Here is an 18,698-nt window from a genome sequence, read left to right as displayed (position 1 = left end):
ATGCATTGATCCTAAAATTCATATGGAAATCGAAGGGACCCAGGATAAGCAAAACAATCTTGCAAAAGGACAATATATAGTTATAGCACTTTCATTTTATTCTAGGATCCAATTTGAGTTAATTTTTGTTGTATCTGGAGTAAGTCAAGGGGTCAATTTCATTCTTTTGCATATGGTTTTCTACTTTCATGGGTGTGAGAATTCCCTGAGAGTTGATGAAGATTTTATCAACTCAAGTTACATAATGTCTGGAAGTTAAACCAAGTTCAATGTTTGAATTCATACTTTGGACTAGATGTTCAAATTTCTGAATCAAGAGTAAGTTTGGCTCCCAGGATGATAATGGGTTTAAGAGTGCTGCTTAGAGTGAGCTTGTGAAGGCATGGTACTGCTAGGAACTAGGGAAGCTTACCCCCATGGAATAATCTTGCAGGAATGCAAGCAAGTTAAATAAAGTTGTGTTTTGATTGTGCCGTGACCCCGTCTTGCTCAGCATACTGTTTACCTATATAGACATGTAATGAAGAAGAAGTCTGTCTTAATGATGAAGGTGAAACATCAGAGTGTGAGGGCATATGGTCACCAGCCCCCAGGATGACCCTCAGTGTTTCCACCTCTCTGTATTCTTGCCCTTGTATAGTCTTCCCACACACTGAATAGGGCTGACTTGTGTAACTAATAGAATATTGTGGAAATGATGGAATGTGACTTCCAAAACTAGGTCATAAAAGACATTGCCTCTTCTGCCTTTCTCTCGGGTCCCTGGCTCTGAGGGAGGTCCACTGCTGTATCATGAAGTTACTCAGGCAGCTTATGGGGCTGTCCACATGGTGAGGAATTGAGGCCTCCTGCCAACAACTATGTGAGTGAAAATCTTGAAAGCAGATTCTCTAACCAGTCAAGATGATGAAAGCCCATGGAGGCATTTTGAAGAGACTTGAACTAAAATCAGTCAGCTAAGCTGCTCTTGGATTCCTAATCCATAGAAAGCATGTGACATAATAAATGTTCATTATTGTTTTAAGCTTTTAGCTAATTTGTTACACACCAGTAGTTAACTAAAACAGGATAAGGAAGGGCAGTTCTGGATACCAGAGAGATACCTGAGAGCTGAGGGACCAGTCCTGAACCTGCCATACGCTGGCTATTCATCAGTCCACATCTTGACAAACTGGTAATTTGACCTTACCTGGTGGGACCTGTGGGGCCAGCCATATGCAGTAATATTGAATGGAGACCCTGGTGAGTTCAAGACAAAATAGAGAAGTAGATCAAGTTTATTTCCAAAACTCTTTTTAGAGTTTTCCTACTGCTTTATAACTCCTCCAAGATCCCCATCTTGACTTATCAGCTTACTGTCTCCTGTTCCATCACTGCTTCTTCTTTCTTTATCTACTTTTATAAACTACACCATGTCAACATATACTGAGAGTTTGTTATGTGCAAGGACCTTAAAGATGAACAAACTACTATCCTTCTCCTAACAGAAACTTCCTTTTATAGACTTATTTATGTTGGAAACATATTCATTTGCTTCTAACATCGGTGTTAGTCTCTCGGTTGTGTCCAACTCTTTGCAATCCCATGGACTGTAGCCCATCAGGATTCTCTGTCTAAGGAATTCTCCAGGCAAGAATACTGGAGTTGGGTTGCCATTCCCTTCTCCAGGAGATCTTCCTGACCCAGGGATCAAACCCGGGTCTCCTGCATTGCAGGCAAATTCTTTACCATCTGAGCCCCCAGGAAAGCCCTCTAATGTCAAAAGCAGAGATTAAATTGAGGAGTCTGATTTAGCAAGTCTGGGATGGAGCCTGAGATTCTGCATTTCCAGGGAGCTTTGTATGTCAGGCTGCTGGTCCTGGGACCACACTCTGAGCACAAGGCTTTAAAAACTCTGCAAGTATAGGGATGGCAGATAGTGCAGCATGCCCAGCAAATGCATGAACTCTCATGGCAGAGGGGCACTCACTGCCTGCAAATCAAACCATGTGTACTGCTCTGGCTCAACTTACATCCAAGTTCTGTCATAATCACCGTGAATGAAACATGAGAGAGAGACTGTGATGGCAGAAGTCAAAATTTTAATTCCTTTTCTTATTATAGCCCACCAAGATCTCCCTGCCCTAATCTTACAGCTGCACACACATTCTTAAACCTGATGTGGTACCAGTACGCTGCTACATCTAATCCTGTAGGAGTTAAAGACCTTGAGCGCCCTCTAGAGGCCAATAGTAATAGGGGCAAAGAGAACAGATTGGTAATTGAAAGCGAAGCCTGAAGTGGTAGAGAGGGCTTGTTTAACCTACAGTGAGGGGCGGGTGTGAACATACTCTACAGCCTTTTAGATCAGCAGTTCTCAAAGTGCGGCCCGGCGACCCCAAAGGGGTCCACAAAATTAAAACTATTTTTATACAGATTTTCTTCTTTACTCTTTCAATAGAGAGACTTCAGTGGCCACATGATTAAATAAATCTCAGCAGAATGAATACAGAAGCAGATTTGAGAATCTTAATGTATTCTATTAAGCTAGGCATTAAAAAGACCTGCAAGCATGTAAGACAGTGCTTCCCTTCTAAATTTTTATTTATAAAAGTACAGCTATTTTTCATAAAAATGTTATTTATGTTAACATATAATAGGCTTGGGCTTCCCAGGTGGTGCTAGTGGTAAAGAACCCACCTGCCAATGCAGGAGACATAAGAGACAAGGGTTTGATCCCTGGGTCAGGAAGATCCACTGGAGCAGGAAATAGCAACCAACTCCAGTATTCTTACCTGGAGAATCCCATGGACAGAGGAGCTTGGCAGGATACAGTCCATAGGGTCTCAAAGAGTCAGATATGACTGAAGTGACTTGGTGCACATAATGGGCTTGTTACTGCTGTTATTCTTAAGTAACAGCACATAAAATTTTTATATTCTGGTTTCCAACACAACAAACTTTTACAGATATAATCCACATACACAAGAACACTTCAGGGGGCCCAATAATTTTGAAGAATGATAGGGTTCTAAGGTTTAAAAGTTTAAGAATCAATGCTTTCAGCCTTGGCTGCATATTGAAGTCAACCTAGGAACCTGGAGAAAATACTGATGCCTGGGTTCCATGCCCAGAGATCCTTATGTAATTGGTCTGCTGTGCAGCCAGGCCATGAGATTTCTAAAAGCTTTTGGACAGTTCTAATGAACAGCCAAGGTTGAGAACCATTGCTCTGGGCAAAATGCTTTTTACTGGATGTCAAAACAAACACCTGGCCATGGCCAAATAACAGGAAAGCAAATACAATTCTCAGTAGAGAGTAGGGGGAGAAAAGGAACAAGTTGCTCTATCACATTATCCCCAAAAGTACAACAGGACAAGGGAGATATTTTGTACCTTTAGCAATCAGACAAAGAGCTTTTTTCTTGCCAAGAATAGGACAAAGGAGAATACACTAACATGTGACCAGGTGAGGGTCTGAGCAGCTTTGGGAGACTTAAAGTAAAAAATCTATCCACAGAGCATCCCCAAAGAATAGGGAGCAAACCAAAGAAGTCATCAGGATAACTATTCTGATTCCAAAGAAGCCAGCCACGGGGGGTGGGGATCGAGGGCTTCCTTGTGGGCTAGAAGTCCTCTCCTTTGCTCCCATCCTTCTCACCATGTGATGAATAAGCTCCAGCAGTTCTCAGGTGATCATTACTTAGCTTAGCTGACTGGGGTGGTGCCAGGAGACTTTGAACTGAATACAGATCTATGAATGCAGTGGTAATCATACCACAGCTCTCGAGCTGAGAGAGATTTCAAGTTTCCAGGTAACCAGCTCTCTTCAAAGCTTAAATTTGACATTAGATTATTTAATTCAGAGCAGTCTCAAGCTCTTTTGGTAATGTGGTCACTGAGATGGCTGGATGGCATCACCGACTCGATGGGCATGAGTTTGAGTGAACTCTGGGAGTTGGTGTTGGACAGGGAGGCCTGGCGTGCTGTGATTCATGGGGTCGCAAAGAGTCGGTCACGACTGAGCGACTGAACTGAACCGAACTGAACTGAATGACTATATATCCATATATGGCTTCTGTGAAGATGGTTTGCCACTGAGTAGAAGGAAGAGACTTGTAACAACAGTTGTTGCTGCTCAGTTGCTAAGTCATGTCCAACTCTTTGTGACCCCATGAACTACAGCATACCAGGCCTCCCTGTCCCTCACTATCTCCCAGAGTTTGCCCAAGTTTGTGTCCATTGAGTCGGTGATACTCTCCAACCATTTCATCCTCTGCTGCCCTCTTCTCCTTTTGCCTTCAATCTTTCCTAGAATCAGGGTTTTTTTTCCAGTGAGCCAGCTCCTCATATCAGGTGGCCAAAGTACTAGAGCTTCAACATCAGTTCTTCCAATGAATATTCAGGGTTGATTTCCTTCAGTATTGACTTGTTTGATCTCCTTGCTGTCCAAGGAACTCTCAAGAGTTTTCTCCAGCACCACAATTCAAAAGCATCAATTTTTCAGTGCTCATCCAGGCTTCCCTGGTGGCCCAACTGGTAAAGAATCTGCCTGCAATGCGGGAGAGCTGGGTTCGATCCCTGGATTGGGAAGATTCCCTGGAGAAGGGAATGGCTAGCCACTCCAGCATTCTGGCCTGGAGAACTCCATGGACTCTATAGTCCATGGGATTGCAAAGAGTCAGACATGACTGAGTGACTTTCACAGTTTCAACCTTCTTTATGGTCCAACTCTCACATCTATATATGACTTCTGGAAAAACCATAGCTTTAACTATATGGACCTTTGTTGGCAAAGTGATGTCTTTGTTTAAATATGCTATCTAGGTTTGTCATAGCTTTCCTTCCAAGAAGCAGGTGTCTTCTAATTCATGGCTGCAGTCACCATCCACAGTGATTTTGGAGCCCAAGAAGAGAAAATCTGTCATTGCTTCCACTTTTCCCCCTTTGCCATGAAGTGATAGTACCAGATGCCATGATCTTAGTTTTTCAAAGTTAAGTTTCAAGCCAGCTTTTTCACTCTCCTCTTTCACCCTCATCAAAAGGTTCTTTAGTGCCTCTTCACATTCTGTAATTAGAGTGGTGTTATCTTCATATCTGAGGTTGTTGATATTTTTCCCTGCAATCATGATTCCAGCTTTTGCTTCATCAAGTCAGGCATTTCGCATGATGTAATCTTTATATAAGTTAAATAAGCAGGGTGACAATATACAGCTTTGTCATACTCCTTTCCCAATTTTGAACCATTCCATTTTTCCATGTCCAGTTATAACTGTTGCTTCTTGACCTGCCTACAGGTTTCTCAGGAGGTAGGTAAGGTGATCTGGTATTCTCAACTCTTGAAGAGTTTTCCACAGTTTCTTGTGCATAGTCAATGAAGCAGAAGTAGATGTTTTTCTGGAATTCCCTTATTTTCTCTATGAGGCAACAAATGTTGGCAATTTGATCTCTGGTTCCTCTGCCTTTTCTGAATCCACCTTGTACCTCTGGAAGTTCTTGGGTCATGTACTGTTGAATCCAAGCTTGAAGGATTTTGCGCATAACCTTACATGGAACAACAGACTGGTTCCGAATAGGAAAAAGAGTACGTCAAGGCTGTATATTGTCACCCTGATTATTTGACTTATACACAGAGTATATCATGAGAAATGCTGGGCTGAAAGAAGCACATGCTGGAATCAAGATTGCTGGGAGAAATATCAATAACCTCAGACATGCAGATGACACCACCCTTATGGCAGAAAGTGAAGAAGAACTAAAAAGCCTCTTGATGAAAGTGAAAGATGAGAGTGAAAAAGTTGGCTTAAAGCTCAACATTCAGAAAACTAAGATCATGGCACCTGGTCCCATCACTTCTTGGCAAATAGATGGGGAAACAGTGGCTGACTTTATTTTTCTGGGCTCCAAAATCACTGCAGATGATGATTGCAGCCATGAAATTAAAAGACACTTACTCCTTGGAAGGAAAGTTGTAACCAATCTAGATAGCATATTAAAAAGCAGAAACATTACTTTGCCAACAAAGGTTCATCTAGTCAAGGCTATGGTTTTTCCAGTGGTCATGTATGGATGAGAGAGTTGGACTATAAAGAAAACTGAGCGCTGAAGTATTGATGCTTTTAAACTGTGGTGTTGGAGAAGACTCTTGAGAGTCCCTTGGGCTGCAAGGAGATCAAACCAGTCCATCCTAAAGGAGATCAGTCCTGGGTGTTCATTGGAAGGACTGATGTTAAAGCTGAAGCTCCAATGCTTTGGCCACCTGATGCAAAGAGCTGACTCATTGGAAAAGACCCTGATGCTGGGAAAGATTGAGGGCAGGAGGAGAAGGGGACAACAGAGGATGAGATGGTTGGATGGCATCACCGACTCAATGGACATAGGTTTGGGTGGACTCCGGGAGTTGGTGTTGGACAGGGAGGCCTGGCGTGTTGCGGTTCATGGGGTCGCAAAGAATTGGACATGACTGAGTAACTGAACTTACTAGTACGTGAAATGAGCACAATTGTCTGGTAGTTTGAACATTCTTTAGCACTGCCCTTCTTTTGGTATTGGGATGAAAACTGATCTTTTTTAGTCCTGTGATCACTGCTGAGTTTTCCAAATTTGCTGGCATATTGACTGCGGTACTTTAACAGCATCATGTTTTAGTATTTTACATATCTCAACTGGAATTTTATCACCCCCACTAGCTTTGTTGGTAGTAATGTTTCCTAAGGCCCACTTGACTTCACTCCAGGATGTCTGACTCTATGTGAGTGACCACACCATTGTGGTTATTTGTACAGTTCTTCTGTGTATTCTTGTCGTCTGCTGTTAGTAACAACTAATATTTATTAAGCATTTATTATATCAAGCAATGGTTTAAGCATTTCATATGCATTATCTCATTCAGTGTTCTCAACAACCCTATGAGACAGTCCTATAATTCCCAGTAATAAGGAAACTGAGGCTAAGTGGAAGGCAGCCTCCAAGATGACCCCAATAATCCTCTCTTCCTGGAATTCATGCCCTCATGTAGTCTCTTCCAGAGTGAATCAGAGCTGGCCTGTGTGACCAATAACAGAGAGAGGAAGAGACCATGTGTGACTCTGAAAGCTACATCATGAAATGTACCACACCTGTCATTTTGGTCTCTTGGATCACTTGCTTTGGGGAGGCCAGCTGCCATGCTGTGAGGATGTTCAGGCAGCCCTGTGGAGAGCCTCAATTGACATCTAATGGCAACCTTATGAAAGACTGCCAGCTGGAACAGCCCAGCTGGGCTGCTCCCAGATTCCCATTCACAGAAACTGTATGCTTTTCAGTGTACCCGATGGGACTGAATCCATACTGCTCATGATGGTAACCTGATAATGTATCCCTATATGGGCTTTTCCCCCTTCCCTGTCTTACATTCACGCTCCCACTTCCTTCACTCCTGCTTCCTGGGATCACCTTTCAATAAACTGCTTACACTCATGTGCTTTTCTTAGGCTGTTTCTAGGGAAAACCCTAACTAAACAGACATCATGATGAGCTTGGCTTTTACAGATTCAGATGATGTTCTATTAGAAGTGTATTATGCAAGGAGTAGGAAACATTTCTCATAGAGTTGGGCTTTTTTAGTTTTTGTTTTTATTTTCTCTGGTCACAAAAAAATAGATTTAGGAATTCCTAAAAGTATGATGCTTCCTCCAAATTGATGTGTATGACTCAGAAGACTCTGAGTTTGGTTTCATGGATGTTAGCAGTTTTCAGTCATGAGTCTTTCCCACCTGCAGAGCTGATCTTGAAATGTTGGTGACAAAATTTACCACAAGACTCTAAGGGCATCTGCCCTGTCAAGTGGGCCCTTGGCCAGCATTGTCTCACCTACCTGCTTGCAACGAATTTTGACCAGAAATCAGAAATAATGAAACTCTTAATGGAAAGTTTCTAAAGAAAGACACTAGCCATTTCTTGGCTCTTTCCTTAAGCCACTATAAAATATTCCTTTGATTCAGTCTAGTCATGGATATTCTCTTGTATCCTTGGTACTGTAGGTTTTTGTTGTTGTTTAGTCACTAAGTCATGTCCCATGCTTTTTGAAGCCCACAGACTGCAGCGTGCCAGAATACTCTGTCCTCCACTGTCTCCCTGAGTTTGCTCAAATTCACGTCCTTTGAATCAGTGATGCTATCCAACCATCTCATCCTCTGCCACCCTCTTCTCCTGCTCTCAATCTTTGCCAGCATGAGAATCTTTCTAATGAGTTGGCTCCTTGCATCAGGTGGCCAAAGCAATGGAGCTTCAGCAGCAGTCCTTCCTATGAATACTCACGGTTGATTTCCTTTAGGATTGACTGGTTTGATCTCCTTGCTCTCCAAGAGACTCTCAAGAGTCTTCTCCAGCACCACATCTAAAGCATCAATTTTTTGGCACTCAGCCTTCTTTATGGACCAACTTTCACATCTGTACACAATTTGGCCTCTCTAAAATATTACTGAATTTTAAGACTTCCAGTGACAGCTGTCAGAAAATCATATTAAGATATCCATATCTGCCCTATTGATAAGCCTGAATACATTGAATAAATGAACCGAATGGTTTCTGACAGGCTGTTGCCAAAGATTGTATTCACTAAGTTCACTTGAAATCAGTTGTTGGAGTGAAGGAAGTATTTTCTCATAAAAACAGCAGTTATTCCTAAGGTGATGCACTCATTGAGGTTCAGTTCAGTTGCTCAGTTGTGTCCGACTCTTTGCGACCCCATGGACTGCAGCATGCCAGGCTTCCCTGTCCATCACCAACTCCTGGAGCTTGCTCAAACTCATGTCCATCAAGTCGGTGATGCCATCCAACCATCTCATCCTCTGCTCTCCCCTTCTCCTGCCTTCAGTCTTTCTCAGCATCAGGTTAGTTGGGGCTTTTCAAGTTTTAGCACTGTTAGTTCTACATCCTGAGAACACCCTCAGTCCTGGAAAACCAAGACAGCCGGTTATTCTACTTATTTCTGATGTTTGTATTTCCAGATTAGCACACAGAAGCCTGTTTAACCCTTGGTTCAGTTGAAATTTAGTCTTGATCCTGGAGGAGTTCTGAATAATGGATAAGATAAGGTAATGTGCTATGGTGTGTCTGAGAATTTCAGAGCTGATTAAGGAAGAGGGGGTACCAGGATAGTGTTGGACAGTATGCTTGTTGGGCACCTCTAGGACAGGGCTATGTGAGAAAGGATGTCCCTCGCAGCAGGAGATCTTCCAGAGAGGCTAGTGCAGGTCCAGAGGGGAAGAGGACCAGAGAACTCTCAGGGGAGAGGGGAGTTGGAGAAGGGACTCTGTGTCAAGACAGTGTCACTCAGAAATAAGGCAGGCATCTCTGAGCCAGAGAGCTCTGAAGGGCAGCAGGGACTAAGACCTTTTAGAGTCTTTTATAGCTGTGGGTTTGATCTTCTATATGGCCAGCAATTGTTTAGTGCAGTTTCATGAGAGATGAAAAACAGCTTCTAGATTGGAAAAATCTAGGATATATATTGTTGTTGTTCAGTCACTAAGTCATGTCCAATTATTTGCAACTTCATGGAGTATAGCATGCCAGGCTTCCCTGTCCTTCACTATCTCTAGAAGTTTGTTCAAATTCAAGTCCATTGAGTCTATGATGCTATCTATCTATCTCATCCTCTGCCACCCTCTTCTACTTTTGCCTTCAGTCTTTCCCAGCATCAAGGTCTTTTCCAATGAGTCAACTCAGGTGGCCATAGTATTGGAGCTTCAGCAAATTTTGTTATTCAGTGGCTAAGTCATGTTCATCTCTTTGCTATCCTATGGACTGCATCATGCTAGACTTCCCTGTCCTTCACCATCTCCTGGAGTTTGTTCAAACTCTGTTGAGTTGATAATGACATCCAACCATCTCATCCTCTGTTGTCCCCTTCTCCTGCCTTCAATCTTTCCCAGCATCAGGGTCTTTTTCATTGAGTCAGCTCTTCACATCGGGTGGCCAAAGTATTGGAGCTTCAGCTTCAGCATCAGTCCTTCCAATGAATATTAAGGGTTGATTTCCTTTAGGATTGACTCGTTTGATCTCCTTGCTGTCCAAGGTACTCTCAGGAGTATTCTCTGGCACCACAATTCAAAAGCATCAATTCTTCAGTGCTCAGCCTTCTTTATGGTCCAAATCTCACATCCATATATAACTACTGGAAAAACCATAGCTTTGACTATATGGACCTTTGTTGGCAAAGTGATATCTCTGCTTTTTAATACTCTGTGTAGGTTTGTTATAGCTTTTTTTTCCAAGGGCAAGCATCTTTTAATTTGATGGCTGCAGTTACCATCTGCAGTGATTTTGGAGCCCAAGAAGATGAAGTCTGTTACTGTTTCCATTTTTTCCCCATCTATTTGCCATGAAGTGATGGGACAAGATGCCATGATCTTAATTTTTTAAGTGTTGAGGTTTAAGGCAGCCTTTTCATTCTCTTTCACTTTCATCAAGAAGTTCCTTGGTTCAACTTTGCTTTCTGCCATTAGATAGGGTGGTATCATCTGCATATCCAAGGTCGTTGATATTTCTCCAGGCAGCCTTGATTCCAGTTTGTGATTCATCCAACCTGGTATTTTGCATGATGTACTCTGCATATAAATAAGCAGAATGACAATATACAGCCTTGGCATACTTCTTTCCCAATTTTGAATCAGTCTGTTGTTCCATGTCCGATTCTAAACTATTGCTTCTTGACCTGCATACAGGTTTCTCAGGAGGCAGGTAAGGTAGTCTGGCATTCCCATCAGTTTAAGAATTTTCCATAGTTTCTTATGATCCACACAGTCAAAGGCTTTAGTGTAGTCAATGAAGCAGAAGTAGGTGTTTTTCTGTAATTCTCTTGCTTTTTCTGTGGCCCAACAGATACTGGCAATTTGATCCTTGGTTCCTCTGTCTTTCTAAATCTGGCTTGTACATCTGGAGGTTCTTGGTTCACATACTGTTGAAACCTAGCTTGAAGGATTTTGAGCATTGCCTTGTAAGCATGTGAAATGAATGCAATTGTGCAGTAGTTTGAATATTCTTTGGCATTTCCCTTCTTTGAGATTGGAATGAAAACTGACCTTTTCCAGTTCGGTGGCCACTGCTAAGTTTTCCAAATTTGCTGACATATTGAGTGCAGCACTTTAACAGCATCATCTTTTAGGATTTTAAATAGCTCAGCTGGAATTCTATCATCTCCACTAACTTTGTTGGTAGTATTGCTCTAAGGCCCACTTGACATCATACTCTAGGATGTCTGGCTCTGTGTGAACGATCACACCATCATGGTTATCCACGTCACTAAGACCTTTTTTTGTACAGTTCTTTTGTGTATTCTTGCCACCTCTTCTTGATCTCTTCTGCTTCTGTTAAGTCTTTACTGTTTCTTGTCCTTTATTGTGCCCATCTTTGCATGAAATGTTCCCTTGGTATCTCTAATTTTCTTGAAGAGATCTCTAGTCTTTCTCAGTCTGTTGTTTTCCTCTATTTCTTTGCATTGATCACTTAGAAAGGCTTTTTATCTCTCCTTGCTATTCTTTGAAACTCTGCATTCCATTGGGTATATCTTTCCTTTTCTCCCTTGCCTTTTGCTTCTTTTCTTTTCTCAGCTATTTGTAAGGCTTCCTCAGACAACCACTTTGCCTTCTTGCATTTCTTTTTCTTTAGGATGGTTTTGGTCACCTCCTCCTATACAATTTTATGAACTTCTGTCCATAGTTCTCAGGTACTCTGTCTTTCAGATCTAATCCCTTGAATCTATTTGTCACTTTTACCATATAATCATAAGGGATTTGATTTAGGTCATACCTGAATGGCCTAGTTGTTTTCCCTACTTTCTTTAACTTAAGTCTGAATTTTGCAATAAGAAGCTCATGAGCTGAGCCACAGTCAGCTCCAGGTCTTGTTTTTGCTGACTGTACAGAGCTTCTCCATCTCTGGTTGCAAAGAATATATTCATCAGATTTCAGTATTGACCATCTGGTGATGTCCATGTTTAGAGTCATCTCTTGTGTTGTTGGAAGAGGGTGTTTGCTATGAACAGTACCTTCTCTTGTCAAAACTCTGTTAGCCTTTGCCCTCCTTCATTTTGCACTCTAACGCCAAACTTTCCTATAACTCCAAGTATGTCTTGACTTCCTACTTTTGCATTCCAGCCCCCTATGATGGAAAGGCGAAGAAGGCAATGGCAAGCCACTCCAGTTCTCTTGCCTAGAAAATCCCATGGATGGAGGAACCTGGTAGGCTGCAGTCCGTGGGGTCGCTAAGGGTCAGACACGACTGAGAGACTTCACTTTCACTTTTCACTTTCACACATTGGAGAAGGAAATGGCAACCCACTCCAGTGTTCTTGCCTGGAGAATTCCAGGGACGGGGGAGCCTGGTGGGCTTCCGTCTATGGGGGTCACACAGAGTCGGACACGCCTGAAGTGACTTAGCAGCAGCAGCAGCAGCATGATGGAAAGGACATCTTTTTATTGTTGTTGTTGTTGTTAGTTCTAGGAGGTCTTGTAGGTCTTCATAGAACCATTCAACTTCAGCTTCTTCAGCATTAGTGGTTGGAGCATAGACTTGGATTACTATAATATTGAATAGTTTGCCTTGGAAATGAACCAAGACCATTCTGTCATTTTTGAGGTTGCACTCAAGTATTGCATTTCAGACTCATTTGTTGAATATTCCAATGAATATTCAGAGTTGATTTCCTTTAAGATTGACTGGTTTGATCTCCTTGCATACCAAGGGACTCTCAAGAGTCTTCTCCAGCACTTCGATTCAAAGGCATCAGTTCTTTGGCGTGCAACCTTCTTTATGGTCCAACTCTCATATCCATACATGATTACTGGAAAAACCATAGCTTTGACTATATGAACCTTTGTTGGCAAAGTGATAGCTGTGCTTTTTAATATGCTGTCTAGGTTGGTCAAGGCTTTCCTTCCAAGGAGCAAGCATTTTTTGATGGCTGCAGTCACTGTCTGCAGTGATTTTGGAGCCCAAGAAGTATACATGTATCCAAGTTCTTTTCCCATTTAGGTTCTTGCTTCTGCTGTCTGCCCCCTGGTGGATAAAGCTGTCTAAGAGGCTTGGGCGGGCTCCCTAGTGGGAGGTTCTGGTTCCTTCCCTCTAGTGGGTGGAGCTGAATCTTGTCCCTCTGGTGGGCAGGGCCATGACAAAGGTTGTGTTTACCAGGCAGCTGTGTGCTCAGAAAGACTTTAAGTAGCCTGTCTGCAGTTGGGTAACCTGTGTTCTCATCCTGTTGGTTGTTTGGCCTGAGGTGTCCCAGCACTGGAGCCTACAGGCTATTGGGTGGGGAGGTCTGGATGAGAAAATGGTGGCTTTCAGGAGGGCTTAATCCAATGAAATACTTCTCAGAACTGCCCCCACCAGTGTCTTTGTACCCACAGTGAGCCACAGCCATTCCCCACCTCTGCAGGAGACCCTCCAAAACTAGCAGGTATATCTGGCCCAGGCTTTTATGAGGTCATTGCTTTTTCCCCCTGGATCCTGGTATGCATGAGACCTACTGTGTGCCATCCAGGAGTGGAGTTTCTGTTTCCCCCAATCCTGTGGAAGTCCTGCAGTCAAACCCTCCCGGCTTTCAAAGCCAGATTCTCTTGTGTCTCCTCCTCCCATTGCCAGACCATCAGGTTGGAGAACCTGACAGGGCTCAGAATTTTTACTCCCATGGGAGAATTTCTGTGGTACAATTCTTTTTCAGTTTGTAAGTTGTCCACCCAGCAGGTTTGGGAATTTGATTGTAATGTGATTGCACCCCTCCTGCCATCTCACTGTGGCTTCTTTGTCTTCAGATGTTGAATAGCTGTTTTGGTAGGTTCCAGTGTTTCTTTCATCAGTGGTTTTCAGCAGTTAGTTATGATTTGGTGTTTTCGTAAGAAGAGGTGAGCTCACATCCTTCTACTCCAGCATCTTGTCTCCATCCTTAGTGGGCCTATATTTAAAGCAATGGGATGTATAAATATTTGAGTTTGGTGATGGTGGACTTTGGGCTAAAAGACTTAAGCTCTGTGAAGAAGTAAACTCAGGGACAGTATGCAGAGCTCACCTTTGGTCCATTTGTATCACCCATGCATTCAGATTTCTGACCATGGATATCAGAACACACATCATTCCTGATGCAGCTCTGACAGTGAGAACAAGGACTGTCCTGGGCAGATGACCTCCTGCCTCCACCTCTTTGCACTTCTGTTCATCCTTTTTTAAATACCAGTAAGTATTGTCTCTCACGACCTTGGAAGAAAGATCTAACATAAAATGGAAGGAAATGGTAGTTGCAGGGTGGAGGGTAAAATTACCGGCAGATCAGGAGTTCTGGGGCTTGGGAAGGAAGAAGGAGCTGAGGCAGTGCATGTGATGTGAGGAACAAAACCATTGCTCTGGGAGATAAGAAAACTATAATGGGGCCTGTAGTCCGTACTTGCCTACACTGTACAGAGAACTATTGTAGGCAGTCTCAGCCCCTGTTTTATTTGCAGGACCCTCCCGTTCAGCGTGGTATGCCTCAGCTTCACTGAGGAAGCTCAGGATGAAGTCTTCCGACTTAGGCCTCTTAGAGAGGAAGGAGCACATGGCATGACCTGGCCCATCAGATGCCCAGGAACCCAGCAGAAGGGCAGTTAGAATCATTCAGCTTGCTGGCATTCCACAATGGCAACAGCACCCAGTGGTGTTCAGCATTGGCAGTGTCCATTGAAAGTGGTGTCATCAGGGCCCTGAACAGACCGTTCCTATTTGATTATGGTTCCAGTCAGTGAGACTCACATTGGATAATGCCTGATTTTTCAGCCTGGTTCTTCATGATGAGTTTTTAAACAACTACCCTTAAATTAGCCCAGGTCAGTTTCTGTTGTTTATAATAGGGAACCCTGATCAATACCAATGACATAGCCTCCTTTTGATCGAGAAGTTGTAAATGTCTACATCTCTAGGCAAACCCACATCTGTCCTCAAAGCCTTAAAACACAGATCAGGTGCATTTCATTTTTTTCCCTTAGAGACAAATCCTTTCTAAGATAATCAAGTCTCTAAATAATAATGAGCAGTTTTCATTACAATAAGTAAATAGTATACAGTCATCTCTTGTATCTAAAGGTATTGGTTCTAAGATTCCTACAGATACCAACACTGTGGATGCTCAAGTCCCTTATATAAAATGGCCAGTACAGCTGGCCCCCTCTATCTCAGGGGTTCCATATCCTTGATACAAAGGCCTGACTATATGCATCAACCTATTATCTTCATGGACAGAAAAAAAATGTGTATTAGCAAATGTGAAAACATTTTTATTGACCTTGCTGCTGCCGCTGCTGCTGTCACTTCAGTTGTGTCTGACTCTGTGTGACCCCATAGACGGAAGCCCACCAGGCTCCCCCGTCCCTGGGATTCTCCAGGCAAGAACACTGGAGTGGGTTGCCATTTCCTTCTCCAATGTGTGAAAGTGAAAAGTGAAAGTGAAGTCGCTCAGTCATGTCCGACCCTTAGCGACCCCATGGACTTTAAGATATAGTAATTTTAGGAAAGCAGATAGTTGACATTGTTTTCAGTTATTGTCACAGCAAGGTGCCTGTAAAACTGTTATAATTGGACTGAGTGGCACCATTAATGACACTTGAGATATATTCAAAGCTTGTCATACACTTTAAAATTCACAAAGGCAGATCAGTTTAATATGCTTTATTCATTTTCTCAGTTGAACACTGGGTTATATCCCAATTGAATAAAGCATCTGATGTACTCCGGTTTGCATTTTTGCACACAACATACTTTCCAATTCCACCTCGTTCACATCACTGTTCACTGTGATTGTTTCACTGTGATCAGTTTCTTACATAGGAGGACATTAGTCATATTCATTATCAGCTAAATAATTTGACCCAAATGACAATAATAAATCATGTCCAACTTAGACAATTGAAATATCAGAATTTTTAACTATGATTTGCTTAGCTTGGGCAAAAGACCCTTGGTCCTAGGTATCCTAACTGTTCCTCCCTCCCAGGGAACATAATATCAGACACATTAGGAAATGCCACTTTGCATTGCCTTTGTTAAATTAGTATGTGTGGACGATTATGTATATCTGATTTAGTAATAGAATGTGGATTTGTGTATGATTTCTAATGAACAGCTTATATGTGATCATCAAAAATCTACAGAAATGTGTGTCAGTAAAGCCTGGTAGGCTACAGTCCACGGGGTCGCACAGAGTCGGACACGACTGAGCGACGGAACGGAACAAGCCAAAGAGAGACTGTGACATTTTGGATCAGTTTGAAGCCCAAATCAAGACTGTTCACTGTTGCCTGCCAGCAATTCAAACAGTATAGAAGTATATAAAGTATAATTCAGTAACTAACCTGTCTGCCCTCCAATCTTCCTTGAAGTAAGCAAATATTCACAGCATGTGTGTGTGTATGTATATACATATATATATATGCTGCTGCTGCTAAGTCGCTTCAGTCGTGTCCTACTCTGTGCGACCCCATAGACGGCAGCCCAGCAGGTTCCCCCGTCCCTGGGATTCTCCAGGCAAGAACACTGGAGTGGGTCGCCATTGCCTTCTCCATATATGTGTGCATGTGTGTATATATATACAGGAAACGGCAACCCACTCCAGTATTCTTGCCTGGAGAATTCCATGGACAGAAGAGTCTGGAGGGCTACAGTCCATGCAAAAGGGTCTTGGCGACTAAACAGCAACATAAGCTGTGGGGCTGAGGAAAGCCTGTGGGAAGCACCCCAGGTTGGGATGTGGGTCTGCATTGTCAGGGGCTCCTAGCCATGTCATCTCAGCCAGAGTCAAGAGCTAGAGAAAATAACTGATGCCCAGTTGTGGGGAAAGCTGTATTCCTTGGAGTTCCTCTTAGAATGTCCTCCAGCACCCTCTACCAATGAAACTTAATGTTGTGTCAACTGCCAAAGGAAGAATGTTTAAAGCGTCAGTTGCATTTTCACAGATTAGGCAACAAAGGATGAATTTGAGGTTGACAGGCAATAAATTAATAACTGCCATAACTGTACATACTACTCTGCCATTTTGAGTTGTCGATTGAACTGTAAAAAATCCCCAAATAGAATGGCTTAAAACAACCACTGTTTTATTTTCTCTCATGAGTCTGTGGGTTAATAAAGCTTAGCTGCGGAGTTCTCCTATTCCATGTGATGGCATCTGGGACTGACTGTGGTCATCTGGAGGCTCTCTTGGGCTAGAATAGCCAAGGTGGTTTGCTTATATGTATGGCATTAACTGGGATGCTGGCAAAATTGTCTCCCTCTCTCCTGTCTCCATGTAATCTCAGGACTTCATCTCTATGTGGTCATTCCAAATTGTTTCCTTAATAAATTTCTTCAGCCATACTTCTTAAATTGTGGCTTAGAGCTCTCCCAAAGCACAAAAGGAGAAGTTTCCAGGCTTCCTTAAGGCTTAGGCCCAGACCAGCACAGCATCAATTCTGCTGCATTCTGATGATCAAAGTAAGACAAAGGTCTCGCCCAGACTCAGTATATAAGAGGCATGAATACGGGGCAGGGGCATGGTTCATTAACATCCACCTTTGGACACTAGCTTGGCCACCTGATTTTTTTTTTTCTATAAATAGGATTAATATTGCCTGACTCTCAATTACCATCACTTTTGAGGTATCATCACCTAATAATGTTGCAAAGATGAAATAAGGCATGGTGACTGCCTGCTCAGGAAAGGAAGCAGGCTCATCAGTTTTAAGATGGTACAAAACTGATATGCATGTAAATTCTGGTCCTAAGGACTAATCTGTTGAAAAGATGAACTGACTCTAACACCATGCAGTTCAATAGGGGTTAAGGAAAAGTCCAGTAGTTGGATCTGAAACTCCAGTGATAAAAGGATGATACGAGGACACAGGACCTAACAGAGCAGTGTGAAAGAGAGTGAAAAGTTTAGGTAGATAATAAAGCTCAGTACGCACCTATAGTGTCATGTGGTCTAATAGCAAAAGTAGATTAAAGTCTGTATCTAAATTTTTTTTCAAAAAGTCCTTAAATATTAGTGGAATATTAATAGGCATCTTATGGAGAAAAATGTCTGGAAGATGGTTCTGTGGCCTTAAAGTTTCATAAATAATGTGTAATACAAAGGTAAACAAAATTATTAGGTCACAGAATCACCTTCCAACCATGTTGAAGAACTCCTCAAAATCAGTAATGTGCTATGATAAATAGGAAATCTTTAGGGGAAGGGGGACATGGATAAAGGTTGTGGTATTTCCCAAGTTTATTTGGCCACAGAAACTTTTTTTTTCCTGAGGCATCTCCCAGGACCTGTATTCTAGGGGAACATACTTTGAGGAACACTGGTCCAGAATGAAGGATTTGATATTTGTATCTTTCTTTGCTGGCCACTCAAGTTTAAAAACCTACCTTTAATTTATGGCAACGTATTTAAAGGGGGTAATGGACTATCGGGATATTGTTCAGGAAGAGGAGATTTTTTTTTTTAACTTGTTATTTTGTATTGGGGTATAACTGATTAATGGGCTTCCCTGGTAGCTCAGCTGGTAAAGAATCCACCTGCATTGCAGGAGACCTGGGTTTGATTCCTGGGTTGGAAAATTTCCCTGGAGAAGGGATAGGCTACCCACTCCAGTATTATTGGGCTTTCCTGGTGTCTCAGATGGTAAAGAATCCGCCTGAAATGCAGGAAACCTGGGTTCGATCCCAGGGTTGGGAAGATCCCCTGGAGA

General features: G+C 42.5%; 1 long non-coding RNA gene across 6 annotated transcripts in view; it reads left to right on the top strand.

Annotated features, from left to right (window-relative positions):
• Positions 1-18,698, top strand: part of LOC129556740 (uncharacterized) — a 191,684-nt gene that overhangs the window by 37,703 nt on the left and 135,283 nt on the right. For 4 of the 6 annotated variants that reach the window (XR_016037838.1, XR_016037840.1, XR_016037839.1 and 1 more), the window contains one exon: positions 14,056-14,187. The exons of the other annotated variants lie outside the window; for them this stretch is intronic. This is a non-coding gene — a long non-coding RNA (uncharacterized LOC129556740). The remainder of the gene's footprint in view (positions 1-14,055; positions 14,188-18,698) is intronic. 6 annotated transcript variants of the gene reach the window in all.

Source organism: Moschus berezovskii, chromosome 7 (assembly GCF_049115385.1).
Source record: "Moschus berezovskii isolate FMDL1 chromosome 7, NW_MosBer_1.0, whole genome shotgun sequence".
NCBI classification, from domain to species: Eukaryota; Metazoa; Chordata; class Mammalia; order Artiodactyla; family Moschidae; genus Moschus; species Moschus berezovskii.
The sequence above is the reverse complement of the archived record's forward strand: the minus strand, read 5'-3'. Positions and strand labels throughout refer to the sequence as shown.